The 14,142-nt window shown below is 46.1% G+C and overlaps 1 pseudogene; it reads left to right on the plus strand.

Annotated features, from left to right (window-relative positions):
- The window catches only part of LOC147119731 (uncharacterized), a 178,073-nt pseudogene that overhangs the window by 146,388 nt on the left and 17,543 nt on the right, over positions 1–14,142 (plus strand).

Raw genomic sequence — 14,142 nt, forward strand, 5'->3', positions numbered from 1 at the left:
AGTCAAATGGATCATCAAAAACAGTGAGACATTTTAGAAAGGCTCAAGTCACTGAAACAGACAGGTTTACAATCACTGCACAGTACTGAAGGGAGCGACTGTTAATGGGAGCTCTGTTAGTGAAATCTGCCAAAACTACAAGATAAACGGGTCTGTCCCTTTAACTATGAATAGGCAGAGAAAGGAGAGTCTCTGTCCCTTTAAATATCTGGCCCATTCCCCCAGGCAGTGGGAGGAGGAACAGCGCGTGGTCTCTTTATATCCTAACTCAGTTGGCCACGCAGAGACCTGCTCTGTGTAGGGGCGGTGCCTTAGGAACCTGCTCTATGTACAGACTACTTACACCGAGACACCAAATCTAGGGACCACTTACACTTTTACACTAATTCCAGAGAGCGCTTATGTTAAGTCTGTGAATTATTTAGTTAATTAAGACACAGACTAATGAGTAACAATAAAAACAGGTCTTTACTGGTTGGAGGTAGGGACTATACTGAATACAAGATTACTGCACAGTGCTTATATACCGGTGTGTTCACCCCCGGTATTACGTCTACAGCAGCCTGAGAAAGTAGTACATCTCTTAAGGTGGAACAGGCTTAAGCTCTCTTAAGGTGGAACAGGTTACATACACAACACTCCTCCCTTCTTAGCTTTATAGTCATCCCCCCCATTTAACATAACGTAATAACATATATACATATATAACTTCATGTTTAACGTAACATATCACAGATTCAGTCTCTGCGGAAAACAGTTCACAGATTCAATCTCTGTGGTGTAGTCGGTTCACGTTACTCATTCAATAGTCCTTTCATGGATTTAACAGCTTGAACTTCCGAACTGATTTGGCTCCGTTCGGAGGGACCACGTGTGTGATCTGGTAGAGGTGATAATGGTTCAGATGGGTCATCTTCTGTTTTTACTTTTCCTTTTCTGCTTCTTGGAGACTCTCTGGGCTCCATTGTCAGCTGCCACAGCTGCCAGCTGCATGCGCAGTTCCTCCTTCTCTTCCTCCTGTTTCCGTTGTAGAGCCAGCTTCTCCCGATGTTCCGTAGACTTTTGGTGCTCCTCCATGATTTCTGCACTTTGGGAGTCGAAGTTACAAGCTGGGCAGGACAGGACATCGTAATATTCGGTGTCGTCCACCAGGTCATGGTAATATTCGGTGTCGTCCTGAGCTAGACAAGTGAGAGGGTCGTCTATTTCCTCCATACCCAGCTGGACATTAGCCAGCTCTTGTTCCAAATCCAGACATCTTTCCTGAAGAGACTTCTTCATGTGTACCTCTGCAGCCAGCTTTTTCTGGGCTTTCAGCAAGTCGTTTACTAGTGACCTCATTTGTGATTTTAATACTTCAACTTCCTTTGGAGATTGATTGATCGGACTTTGCAATCCCTCTACCGGAGCAGCTGTTTCAGCGGTCTGTTGTTCTACATTGACGTGAGTCAGCGTACTTTTGGCATCCAATGGCTGCTCTGTTGCAGTCGTTTCAGTCTGTGTCGTCACATCAGCCATCTCAATGACTTTTGAGAGCTCTGAACCCTTTTCCTTTGAAGATCGCAGCTCGTGTTCAAGTTTTTCCCATTTCAGAGTCTTGTCCCTCAGCATATGAAGGAGTTGGCTGACCGTTAACTCTTCTGACACCAGATTATGGCACGCACGTTCAGAACCTGAATCAGCTTTGATTCGTTCGGCCTCCTCGCGCAGATGGTTGGTGTGCTCCTGCTCCATTTTCTCCATCAGTTGCTTCTGTTGACTTTCCAGATTCTCCCACTCTGTAACAAAGAACTTTTTTATTTCATTCATCTCTTGCTCAAAACGGCGAATCATTTGTTCTAATTGCTGTTGTAGTTTGAAATGGAGTTGAGTTCGAGCCCAGTGTCCCTCAAAAATGTGCATATCAGTAGACTTGACAGACTCAGAATTCTCTGTTAAACTATGTTGTTGTTGCTCAGTGGAATTCTGTGCTGAAACTTTGTCTTTTGCACATGGGTTGGTCTTACCATCATCAGTTCTAGAGTCTGGGCTGATTATTTGCACCGAGTTCTCACTCTTTATGGCTTTTAGCGAATGCCAGTCCATATTTATGTTTCTAAACCACTCCCGGCCTAGTAGTGGTGGACCTCCCTCCGGTAGCACATATAAGTCCATTATTTAACTTCCTTCGCCCTTGTTGGCCACTGCAACCTTTATTGTCCCGATGGGGTACACTCTCTGCCCCGTGTAGGTTGTCAATATAATCTCCGTATCCTGTAGGGGAATATGTTGGAATAACCTTCTGTAATCTTTCTTATTCATGACCGACAATGCCGATCCAGTGTCCAATTCCATTTTTACTTGGACTCCTTCTATCTGAAGAGTAACCCAAATTGTCTGGAGGTCTGCACCCTTACCAACGTTGAGTACCCTTAAGCTAGCCAGTTCAATACTGCTTAAGCCAGCCAGTTCATTACTGCTAGCGTCTGAATCGGACTCCTGTTCGGCCACCTTGTGTACCTTTGCGTATTTCCCTTGCAGTGACTTCTTGTTGCTGGTCTTCTTCCCTGACCTGCATACTCTAGCTATATGTCCAAGCCTACCACATGTTCTGCATTCTTGGTTTTTAAACCAACACTGGTTCTGATCATGTGTTGTCTTTCCACAACGATAACATTTGCCAGAACTCACACCCAATTTGTGTGCACTGAGCTCCGGTGACCGTAGCTGCATTACTGCCGTGCCTCTCGCTGCGGCTTCGTGTGCTGCTGCCATAGTGACCGCCTTCTCAAGCGTCAGCTCATTCTCCTCGAGCAGTCGCTTTTGTGTATCCTGTTTAAATAAACCACACACAAATTTGTCTCGTAGTGCATCTGTCAGTCCCGTTCCAAACTGGCAATATTTCGCTAATTTACGCAATTCCAGCAAATATTCAGCATTGCTTTCATGCTGTAGCTGCCTTCTGTCATAAAATTTAAATCATTCCGCTAGCATCAGCGGCGTGGGGTTTAGATGATCTTTCAGGACAGTAACAATCTCATCGAACGTCTTATCCGCCGGTTCATCTGGTGATAACAGGTGTTTCAATTGCCCGTATGTCTTCGCACCCATTAAATTTAATAATGTTAGAGCTTTATCTTGGTCACGAATTTTATTGGCCTTACAATAATTTTTTACTCTTTCAACATATATGGCCCAATCTTCGAGGTCACTATCAAAGGTGCTAATATTCCCGTGTTTAGGCATTGTAGATTTGCAATTTCTCAGATTTTATTTTCTTTACTTGTTATCAAAGATGGCGGCTTCCCGCTCTTGCCGTCGTCCTCCGCCCACAAAATGGCGGTTTTCCCGTGCTTGGCGGTCTTCACCCATCCCCCGACGCCGTCTCCCTTCAGCCCCCGAGTGCGGCCCTTATCTTCGCCGCGATCGCCCGAGTGCGGCCCTTATCAGCGGATGCGATCGATGGCCCGGCTGCGCCTCGCACTTGAAAGCGGCCCGGCCCTTATCAGTGCTTGCGATCGATGGCCCAGCTGCGCCTCGCACTCCAAAGCCCTTATCTCCCGATCGCGATCGATGGCCCGCGCTGTGCACCGCGGCTCTCGCGCCTTCAATTTCTGCAGCCGCTGCCCTTTCAGCCCGAGTGCGGCCCTTATCGGTGGTTGCGATCGATGGCCCGGCTGCGCCCCTCACTTCAAAGCGGCCCGGCCCTTATCTGCCGATCGCTATCGCCCTGTACCTCTGTCTTCCCCAGCCCTGTCTTCTACTCCGGTTCACAAGCTGATGGAGGCTTCAGGGTCCTAATGCCTGTCTCTTCCAGTGGGGTGGTGTGGTTTGAAACCTCTCTTCAACCGCTGTGGAATAACTGCCACAGGGTAAGAACCTGACTCGTCGCCAGTGTTAAGTCTGTGAATTATTTAGTTAATTAAGACACAGACTAATGAGTAACAATAAAAACAGGTCTTTACTGGTTGGAGGTAGGGACTATACTGAATACAAGATTACTGCACAGTGCTTATATACCGGTGTGTTCACCCCCGGTATTACGTCTACAGCAGCCTGAGAAAGTAATACATCTCTTAAGGTGGAACAGGCTTAAGCTCTCTTAAGGTGGAACAGGTTACATACACAACAGCTTACACTGTGACACCAAATCTAGGGACCACTTACATTGATACACCAAATCCAGGGACACCTTACATTGAGACACCAAATCCATGGACCACTTATATTGTGACACCAAATTAAAAATCATGTGTCGAGTGAAACTGATGTTGTAAACAGTTGTTTCTATCCCTAACCCGACCCATTAATAGGAGCTCTGTTTGTCGATTCCTCTGACACTCCAAGACAAAGAAGACTGTCCTGTTTACAATAAATACGCAGAGAAAGGGGAGTCACTGTCTCTTTAAATATCTGCCCCATTCCCCCTGGCACTGAGAGGAGGAACAATGTGCAGCCTCTTTATATCCTGACCCAGCAGGCACCACCGGATGGGCTGCCACATGTATGAACCCGCTCCGTGTGGGGATCACTTACACTGAGACACCAGATCCAGGGACCACTTACACTGTGACACCAAATCCAGGGGCCACTTACATTGAGACACCAAATCCAGGGCCCACTTACACTGAGACATCAAATCCAGCGACCACTTACAGTGGGACACCAAATCCAGGGCCCACTTACACTAAGTCTATAAATGGGAATCAGAGAGCCTCAGTATGGTGAATGGTCATGGTTGTGAAACCAGCTCTAGTGAGGGCGGGTAATGTATGAAGATATGACAGTGGAATCAGATGGTTACTGGTGGGGCCTGATGACAGGTTTTTATCAGAAGACCTTTTCAGGCAGGCCGATGATTGGATGTAACCAGAACAACATCTGGAACTGCCTTTTCCTGTCCAAAGTCTAATGACCCTGATGTCTTTTTCTGTGGCAAATGTAGAAACATAGAAATATAGAAACATAGAAGATATGGGCAGGAGTAGGCCATTCGGCCCCTTGAGCCTGCACCGCCATTCAATGAGATCATGGCTGATCATCCAACTTCAGTACCCTGTTCCTGCCTTCTCTCCATATCCCTTGATCCCTTTAGCCTTAAGAAATATATCTAACTCCTTCTTGAATGTATTTAATGAATTGGCCTCTACTGCCTTCTTTGGTAGAGAATTCCACAGGTTCACCACTCTCTGGGTGAAGAAATTCCTCCTCATCTCTGTCCTAAATGGCTTACCCCATATCGTTAGACAGTGACCCCTGGTTCTGGATGTGGTGTATGTAACCTGTTCCACCTTAAGAGAACTTAAGCCTGTTCCACCTTAAGAGATGTACTACTTTCTCTGGCTGCTGTATACGTAATACCGGTGGTGACCATCGGTATATAAGTACTGTGTAGTGATATTGCTGTTAGTATAGCCCTGACCTCCAACTAGTAAAGACCTGTTGAAACGTTATTCTTGTAGTCTGTGTCAGTAATTAATCTTAAATACAACTAGAACACACAGACTTAACAGTGGCGACGAGTCCGATTCTTACCCTGCGGCAGTTTATATCCACGGTGGCTTCGTCCACAGAACGGGCGTCGAAGAGAGGCATCCACCCTCATCACCCTGCTGGAAGACACATCGCGCGGCAGGCATTGAGAACCCGGAGTGCAGAAGATATCCTGAACTCGAAGCCTCCATCAGCGGCAGTCAGCTATCTTCCTTCTACCTCGGTGGTGGGTAAGCCGGTCAGCGACGCGAGCAGAAAGTCGGCCGCGTTGGCTGTACAGACGGGGAGGGAAGACAGAGGAATAAGGGCGGTGAGATCGATCGCGACCGGAGATAAGGGCCGGGCCGCATTCGGGCCAAAAGGCGCAGCGTGGGGACATCGATCGCGGCTGGTGATAAGGGCCGGGCCGCATTCGGGCCAAAAAGGCGCAGCGTCTGGGGCGACTGAAGGCGCGAGAGCCGCGGTGAAGGCGAACGCAGCCGGTGCTAATAACCGGGCTGCAAGAAGGGCTGCGAGGCGTGACATCGGGGAAGCGCGAATGCCCGAGGGAGCCGCAGTGAAGCGGAGACAGCGTCAGGGGAGTTACTAACTGCTGGGAAAGGGGAGCAGCAGCGGCACGCCAAACGCCATTGCAGCCAGCGGGTGAAGAAGGTGAGCGCGGGAAAGACCGCCAAGCGCGGGAAACCGCCATTTTGTAGGCGGAGGACGAAGACAAGAGCGGGAAGCCGCCATCTTGGAAAAAGGGAAATCACTAAAAAAAAAAAAAAAAATTGCAACGATGCTTAAACATGGGAACATTAATACCTTTGATAGCGACATCGAAGATTGGGCCACGTATGTAGAACGCATACAAAATTATTGTAAAGCAAATAAAATCCCAGATGATGAGAAAGCACTAACTTTATTAAACTTAATGGGTGCGAAGACATACGGGCAATTGAAACACCTTTTATCACCAGATGAACCGGTGGAGAAGACGTTCGAGGAGATTGTTACTGTCCTGAGAAATCATCTAAACCCCACGCCGCTGATGCTAGCGGAACGATTTAAATTTTACAGCAGAAAGCAGCTGAAAGATGAAAGCAATGCTGAATATTTAATGGAATTGCGTAAGCTAGCAAAGTACTGTCAGTTTGGAATGGAACTAACAGATGCGCTAAGAGATAAATTTGTGTGTGGATTATTAAAAGAAGATACACAAAAGCGACTGCTCGAGGAGAATGAGCTGATGCTTGAGAAAGCGGTCACTATGGCAGCATCACACGAAGCCGCAGCGAGAGGCACAGCAGTAATGCAGCTACGGTCACCGGAACTCAGTACAAATCAATTGGTTTTGAGTACTGTAAAATGTTATCTTTGTGGAAAGACAACGCACGATCAGAACCAGTGTTGGTTTAAAAACCAAGAATGCAGAACGTGTGGCAGGCTTGGCCACATAGCTAAAGTATGCCGGTCAGGAAAGAAGACCAGCAACAAAAAGTCACCGCAAGGAAAATACATAAAGGTACACAAGGTGACAAAGAACAGTTTGAACGAACAGAAGTCAGATTCAGACGCCAGCAGTAATGAACTGGGTAGCTTAAGAGTACACAACGTTGGTAAGGATGCAGATCTCCAGACAATTTGGATCACTCTTCAGATAGCAGGAGTCCAAGTAAAGATGGAATTGGACACTGGATCGGCATTGACGGTCATGAATAAGAAAGATTACAAAAGGTTATTCCAACATATTCCCCTACGGGATACGGAGATTATATTGAAAACATACACGGGGCAAAGAGTGTACCCCATCGGAAAGATAGAGGTAAAAGTGGTCCACAAGGGCAAAGAAAGCCAAGTAATGGACTTATATGTGCTACCTGAAGGAGGTCCACCACTACTGGGACGGGAGTGGATTAGGAAAATGAATATGGACTGGCACTCCTTAAAGGCACTAACGGTAGATTCCGGGGAAACAGATGTCAAACCTAAACGATTGTCCAGAATATTGGATGATGCTAAAGAGGTGTTCCAGCAGGGACTGGGAACACTGAGAGGAATTACGGCAAACATCAAGATTGATGAACATGCACACCCAAAATTTTTCAAAGCCAGACCGGTACCCTATGCAATACGACCTGCTGTAGAAGCGGAACTGGAAGCGCTAGAACGTTCAGGTGTACTGTCTAAGGTAGATTGGAGTGAGTGGGCTATGCCCATTGTACCCGTTATGAAACGTTCTTCGAGCAACAAGCCAGGAGAACCAGGGAAGGTTCGCATATGTGGAGACTTCAAGATCACCGTTAATCCGGTGCTTCACACGGTGCAGTATCCGCTTCCGCGGATTGAGGATATTTTTGCTTCGTTGTCTGGCGGGAAACACTTCACCAAGATAGACCTGGCGCAGGCGTACTTGCAGATGGAGGTTGAAGAAGAGTCACGCCAGTACCTCACAATCAACACGCATAGAGGTTTGTACCGGTATAATAGGCTGGTTTTTGGAGTGGCATCGGCTCCAGCAATTTGGCAGAGGGCCATGGAGCAGGTATTACAGGGAATTCCAGGCACACAATGTTACCTGGACGATATTCTGATTACAGGAGATGGTGATGAAGAACACCTCGCAAACTTGGAACTGGTGCTCAACAGACTGAAAGAGTATGGACTTCGAGTTAATCGGGAGAAATGTGAGTTCTTTCAGAAGCAGATCTCGTACTGTGGTCATGTCATTGACCGGGGGGTTGCTTCATAAGTCTCCTGACAAGATAGAGGCAGTTGTAAAGGCTCCCGCTCCGGATAATGTCTCTCAGTTGAGGTCGTTTCTAGGATTGATTAACTATTACCATAAGTTTCTACCGAATCTATCCATGGTACTGCACCTGCTGAACGCTCTTTTACAGAAGGGGGTACCATGGGAATGGAGCGAAAACTGTAAGAAGGCATTTCGCAAAAGCAAAGAATTGATCACCTCAGAGGAAGTGTTGGCTCACTTCAACCCGACACTGCCTATTTGGTTGGCTTGTGATGCTTCTCCATATGGTATTGGGGCAGTACTCTCACACAAGTTGCCAAATGGCACGGAAAGGCCAGTCACGTTTGCATCCAGATCATTGACCTCCGCTGAGCGCAACTATGCGCAGATCGATAGGGAGGCTCTCAGCCTTGTATGGGGAGTGAAGAAGTTTAATCATTACCTGCAGGGCCAAAAATTCACACTTCTGACAGACCATCAGCCGTTGGTATCCATTTTTAACCCTAAGAAGGGTGTTTCGGTGATGACAGCACAGAGACTCCAGAGATGGTCCCTTTTCCTAGGGGCACATCAATATCAAATAGAATTCAAAGGTACAAAGCAGCATGGCAATGCTGATGGGCTGTCGCGCCTGCCACTACCTGAAGAAGAAGAGACGACGAAAGTTGATCCTGTTGAGTTATTTCATTCGACCATCATCGAGTGTTTACCAGTCACCAATGCAAGTATTGAAAGAGAAACCAGGAACGACCCGACACTGTCCCGAGTCTACGAGGTGACAGTGAAGGGATGGCCAACACATGGTGATCCTCTGTTACCGGCATTCTCGGCAAGGCGAGACCAGCTGTCCGTCTGCCATGGTACTTTGATGTACGGGACAAGAGTGATTATTCCTCCCAAGTTAAGGGAAAGAGTTCTAAAGGAACTGCATGAAGGTCATCTGGGGGGTTTTAAGATGAAAAGTCTTGCTAGGGCTTATGTATGGTGGCCGGGTATTGACCAACAGATAGAGGAGTTGACGAAAAGCTGCGCTGGGTGCCAAAAAGTGCAAAATGCACCTCCGATCGCACCGCTACACCCATGGGAATGGCCTTCAGCCCCATGGCAATGCGTACATATTGACTTTGCTGGTCCATTCATGGACTCCATGTTCCTAATTGCGGTGGACGCACATTCCAAATGGCCAGAAGTGATCAAGATGAATACCACTACTTCAGAAAAGACAATTACGGTGTTAAGAACAATATTCGCAAGGAACGGATTGCCAGAACAGATATGTTCGGACAACGGACCACAGTTCGTGTCGGAAGAATTCCAAAAATTCTTAAAGAAGAATGGGGTGAAACATTATACCTCTGCCCCATATCATCCAGCGACAAACGGGTTGGCCGAGAGATTTGTCCAAACATTCAAAAAGGCAATAAAGGCCATGAATGATGATCAGATTCCGCTACAACACAAGGTGGACAATTTCCTAATGGCATATCGAAACGCCGCTCATGCAGTAACTAACCAAAGTCCTGCCATGATGTTTTATAACAGGAGGTTGCGGTCCAGGTTGGACTTGTTAAAACCAAATGTGCGGAGGGAAGTGGAAAACAAACAGTTCCGGCATATTAATAACAAGACCACTCGAAGTTTCGACGTAGGACAACCAGTGTTGGCAAGGGACTATGGAAATGAAAAATGGCAGTCCGGAACAATTCGGGCCAGACAACCACCTCTGATGTACACAGTAGATATTGGTAACAATGTGATAAGGCGTCATGCAGATCAACTGGTAGAATCGAGAGCAAGGGTCGAACCCATGGTTGCGACAGAGACAACTGTGGAAGACGTTAATGAACCTGAAGCATCTACCTCGGCAGGGAATGTACCTGATGATGACGTCCAATACATAGGAAACCAACTAGAGGAGTCACCTCAGCAACAAGAATCAGAGACCACTGAAATTCGTTATCCAACCCGAATCAGAAGGCCTCCTGAGAGACTGAATCTTTGAACTGTTTATACCTGAAGTTATATACGTATATATGTTATTATGTTATGTTAAATGGGGATATGACTGTTAAGCTAAAAAGGGAGGATTGTGGTGTATGTAACCTGTTCCACCCTAAGAGAACTTAAGCCTGTTCCACCTTAAGAGATGTACTACTATCTCTGGCTGCTGTATACGTAATACCGGTGGTGACCACCGGTATATAAGTACTGTGTAGTGATATTGCTGTTAGTATAGCCCTGACCTCCAACTAGTAAAGACCTGTTGAAACGTTATTCTTGTAGTCTGTGTCAGTAATTAATCTTAAATACAACTAGAACACACAGACTTAACACTGGACTCCCTGACCATTGGGAACATCCTTCCTGCATCTAGTCTGTCCAGTCCTGTTAGAATTTTATAAGTTTCAATGAGATCTCCTCTCATTCATCTAAACTCCAGCGAGTACAAGCCCAATCGACCCAATCTCTCCTCATACGTCATTCCTGCCATCCCAGGTATCAGCCTGGTGAATCTTCGCTGAACTCCTTCCATGGCAAGAACATCCTTCCTCAGATAAGGCAACCAAAACTGCACACAATACTCAAGATGTGGTCTCACCAAGGCCCTGTACAACTGGAGCAAAACATCCTTGTTCCTGTACTCAAACCCTCTCATTACAAAGGCCAACATAACATTTGCCTTCTTAACCACCTGCTGCACCTGCATGCTTACCTACAGCAACTGGTGCACAAGGACGCCCAGGTCTCGTTGCACTTCCCCTTCTCCCAATCTATTGCCATTTCAGATAATAATCTGCCTTCCTGTTTTTGACACCAAAGTGGATAACCTCGCATTTATCCACGTTATATTGCATTTGCCATGCTTCTGCCCAATCACCCAACCTGTCCAAATCATCCTGTAGTTTCTTGGCATCCTCCACACCGCACACACGCCCACCCAGCTTTGTGTCATCTGCAAACTTGGAGATATTATATCTAGTTCCATCGTCCAGATCATTAATATGTATTGTGAATAGCTGGGGTCCAAGGACCGATCCCTGCGGCACCCCACCAGTCACTGCCTGCCAATCAGAAAAAGAGTCGTTTATTCCAACTCTTTGCTTTCTGTCTGCCAACCAGTTCTCTATCCAAGTCAATACCTTGCCCCCAATCCCATGTGCCTTAACTTTACATGCTAATCTCTTATGCGGGACCTTATTGAAAGCCTTTTGAAAGTCCAAATACACCACATCCACTGGTTCTCCCTTATCTATTTTACCAGTTACATTCTCAAAAAATTCCAGTAGATTAGTCACGCACAATTTACCTTTTGTAAATCCAATTTGACTTTGTCTGATCCGGTCACTGTTTTCCAAGTGCTCTGCTATTACATCTTTTATAATGGACTCAAGCATTTTCCCCACTACTGATGTCAGCCTTACCGGTCTGTAATTCCCCATTTTCTCTCAACCACCTTTTTTGAATAGTGGGGTAACATTAGCTACCCTCCAATCCATGGGTACTGTTCCAGAGTCTATCGAATTTTTGAAGATGACCAGCAATGCATCTACTATTTCTAGGGCCACTTCCTTAAGTACACTAGGATGTAGATTATCAGGCCCTGGGGATTTATCGGCCTTCAAACCCGTCAATTTCCCGAACACCATTTCCCTACAAATACTGATTTCTATCAGTTCCTCCCTTTCATTAGACCCTATGTTCCCCGACATCTCTGGGAGGTTATTTGTGTCCTCCTTTGTGAAGACAGAACCAAAGTATGTATTTAATTGGTCTGCCATTTCTTTGTTCCCCATTATAAATTCCCCTGATTCTGACTAGAGATGTGAAAGAAGAGAGAAAATCAGGCTCGGGCCAGAAAGAAGGTTCCTTGAATGAACAATTCATGCGGCTGTTTTCTGACTCATCTGCGTGAGCTTAAAACACCATGAAATGAAAGAGAGCACGTCTGGTGACACTGGCGTTGTCAATAGTGGTTTCTACCCCTAATCACTGTCTCATAGCCTAACATCCTAACCCCCCGAACCCCAGCCCCTAATGCCAACCCCTAAACCCTAACTAAGGATTATGGAGGAGCTAAGGACGTGATAAAGGAAGTATTAGAACAATTATCTTGCTTAAAGAAATAGTGCAAGGTATGTTAATAACAAAAGATTAAATCAATGAGACCATCAAAATCAGCAATGACAATTGTAAAGATCAGAACATTTTAAAGGCGATCACATGCAGTATGTGTGAAGGAGTTTTTACTAAATCGAATCCAAAAAGGGTTAAATGATGCAGAAAATAACAGACTTCAAATCTCATGCAAGATAATTCTTTTAAGGGGTGGTTCAAAGGAATTTCAGATCAGTGCACTCTTTTGTATGGACCATAAACAAATAAACTGTAACTTAAAAAACCATTAAATGAAACTTAACAATTAAATTAAAATTTGGTTGTCCGGGTGATGATGCATTCCAGTCCCTGCAGTGCCCACCAGCCACGGAAGGCCTTGAGCGTGCCGCCGGACACCACGTGCTCCATTTCCAGGGCTTCAGATGAGTGTACTCTTTTTGAAGTACACTAAACCAAATAAACTGTAACCAATAAACAATTAAATGAAACCTAACAAATTAAATTGAAATTTGATTGGCCGGGGTGATGATGCACTCCAGTCCCCGTGGTGCCCAGTGGTCGCGGAAGGCCTGAAGCATGCCGGCAGACACCGCATGCTCCATCTCCAGGGCCACCCGGGCTCGAACATGGCCGTGGAAGAGAGGCAGGAAGTTCGGCTGAACGACCGCTGCCTGGACAAGTTAATGGCCACTTTGGCCAGGCCTTAAGATGAGTGTAAAGTGAGGCAGCACAGTTCAGTCTATGACACCCACAAGCCCATAACCACATAAGAGGTTAATGTACAAAATTAAAGCACATGGGATTGGGGGTAATATACTGGCATGGATTGAAAATTGGTTAACAGACAGGAAACAGAGTCGGAGTAAATGGGTCTTCTTTGAGGTGGTAGGTGGTGACTAGTGGGGTACCGCAGGGATCAGTGCTTGGGCCCCAGCTATTCACAATGTATATCAATGATTTGGAGGAGGGACCCAAATGTAATATTTCCAAGTTTGCTGATGACACGAAACTAGGTGGGATTGTAAGTTCTGAGGAGGATGTAAAGAGGCTTCAAGGTGATTTAGACAAGTTGAGTGAGTGGGCAAATACATGGCAGATGCAGGATAATGAGGATAAATGTGAAGTTATCCATTTCATTAGGAAAAACAGAAAGGTAGAGTATTATTTAAATGGTGCTAGATTGGGAAATGCTGATGTACAGAGGGACCTGGGTGTCCTTATACACCAGTCACTGAAAGTAAACATGCAGGTGCAGCAAGCAGTTAGGAAGGCAAATGGTATGTTGGCCTTCATTGCAAGAGGATTTGAGTACAGGAGCAAGGATGTCTTACTACAGTTGTACAGGGCCTTGGTGAGACCACACCTAGAGTACTGTGTGCAGTTTTGGTCTCCTTACCTAAGAAAGGATATACTTGCCATACAGCAAAGGTTCACCAGACTGATTCCTGGGATGGCAGGACTGGCGTGTGAGGAGAGATTGAATCAACTAGGCCTGTATTCACTAGAGTTTAGAAGAATGAGAGGGGATCTCATTGAAACATATAAAATTCTGACAGGGCTAGACAGACTGGATGCAGGGCAGATGTTTCCCCTGGCTGGAGGTCTAGAACGAGGGCTCACAGTCTCAGGATACATGGTAGGACATTTAGGACTGAGATGAGGAGAAATTTCTTCACTCAGAGGGTGGTGATCCTGTGGAATTCTCTACCACAGAAGGCTGTGGAGGCCAAGTCACTGAATATATTGAAGGAGATAAATAGATTTCTAGACCCAAAAGGCATCAAAGGGTATGGGGAGAGAGCGGGAATATGGTAGTGAGACAG

The sequence above is a fragment of the Somniosus microcephalus genome, chromosome 4 (assembly GCF_052327205.1).
Source record: "Somniosus microcephalus isolate GS21.2 chromosome 4, FLI_Smic_1.0, whole genome shotgun sequence".
NCBI classification, from domain to species: Eukaryota; Metazoa; Chordata; class Chondrichthyes; order Squaliformes; family Somniosidae; genus Somniosus; species Somniosus microcephalus.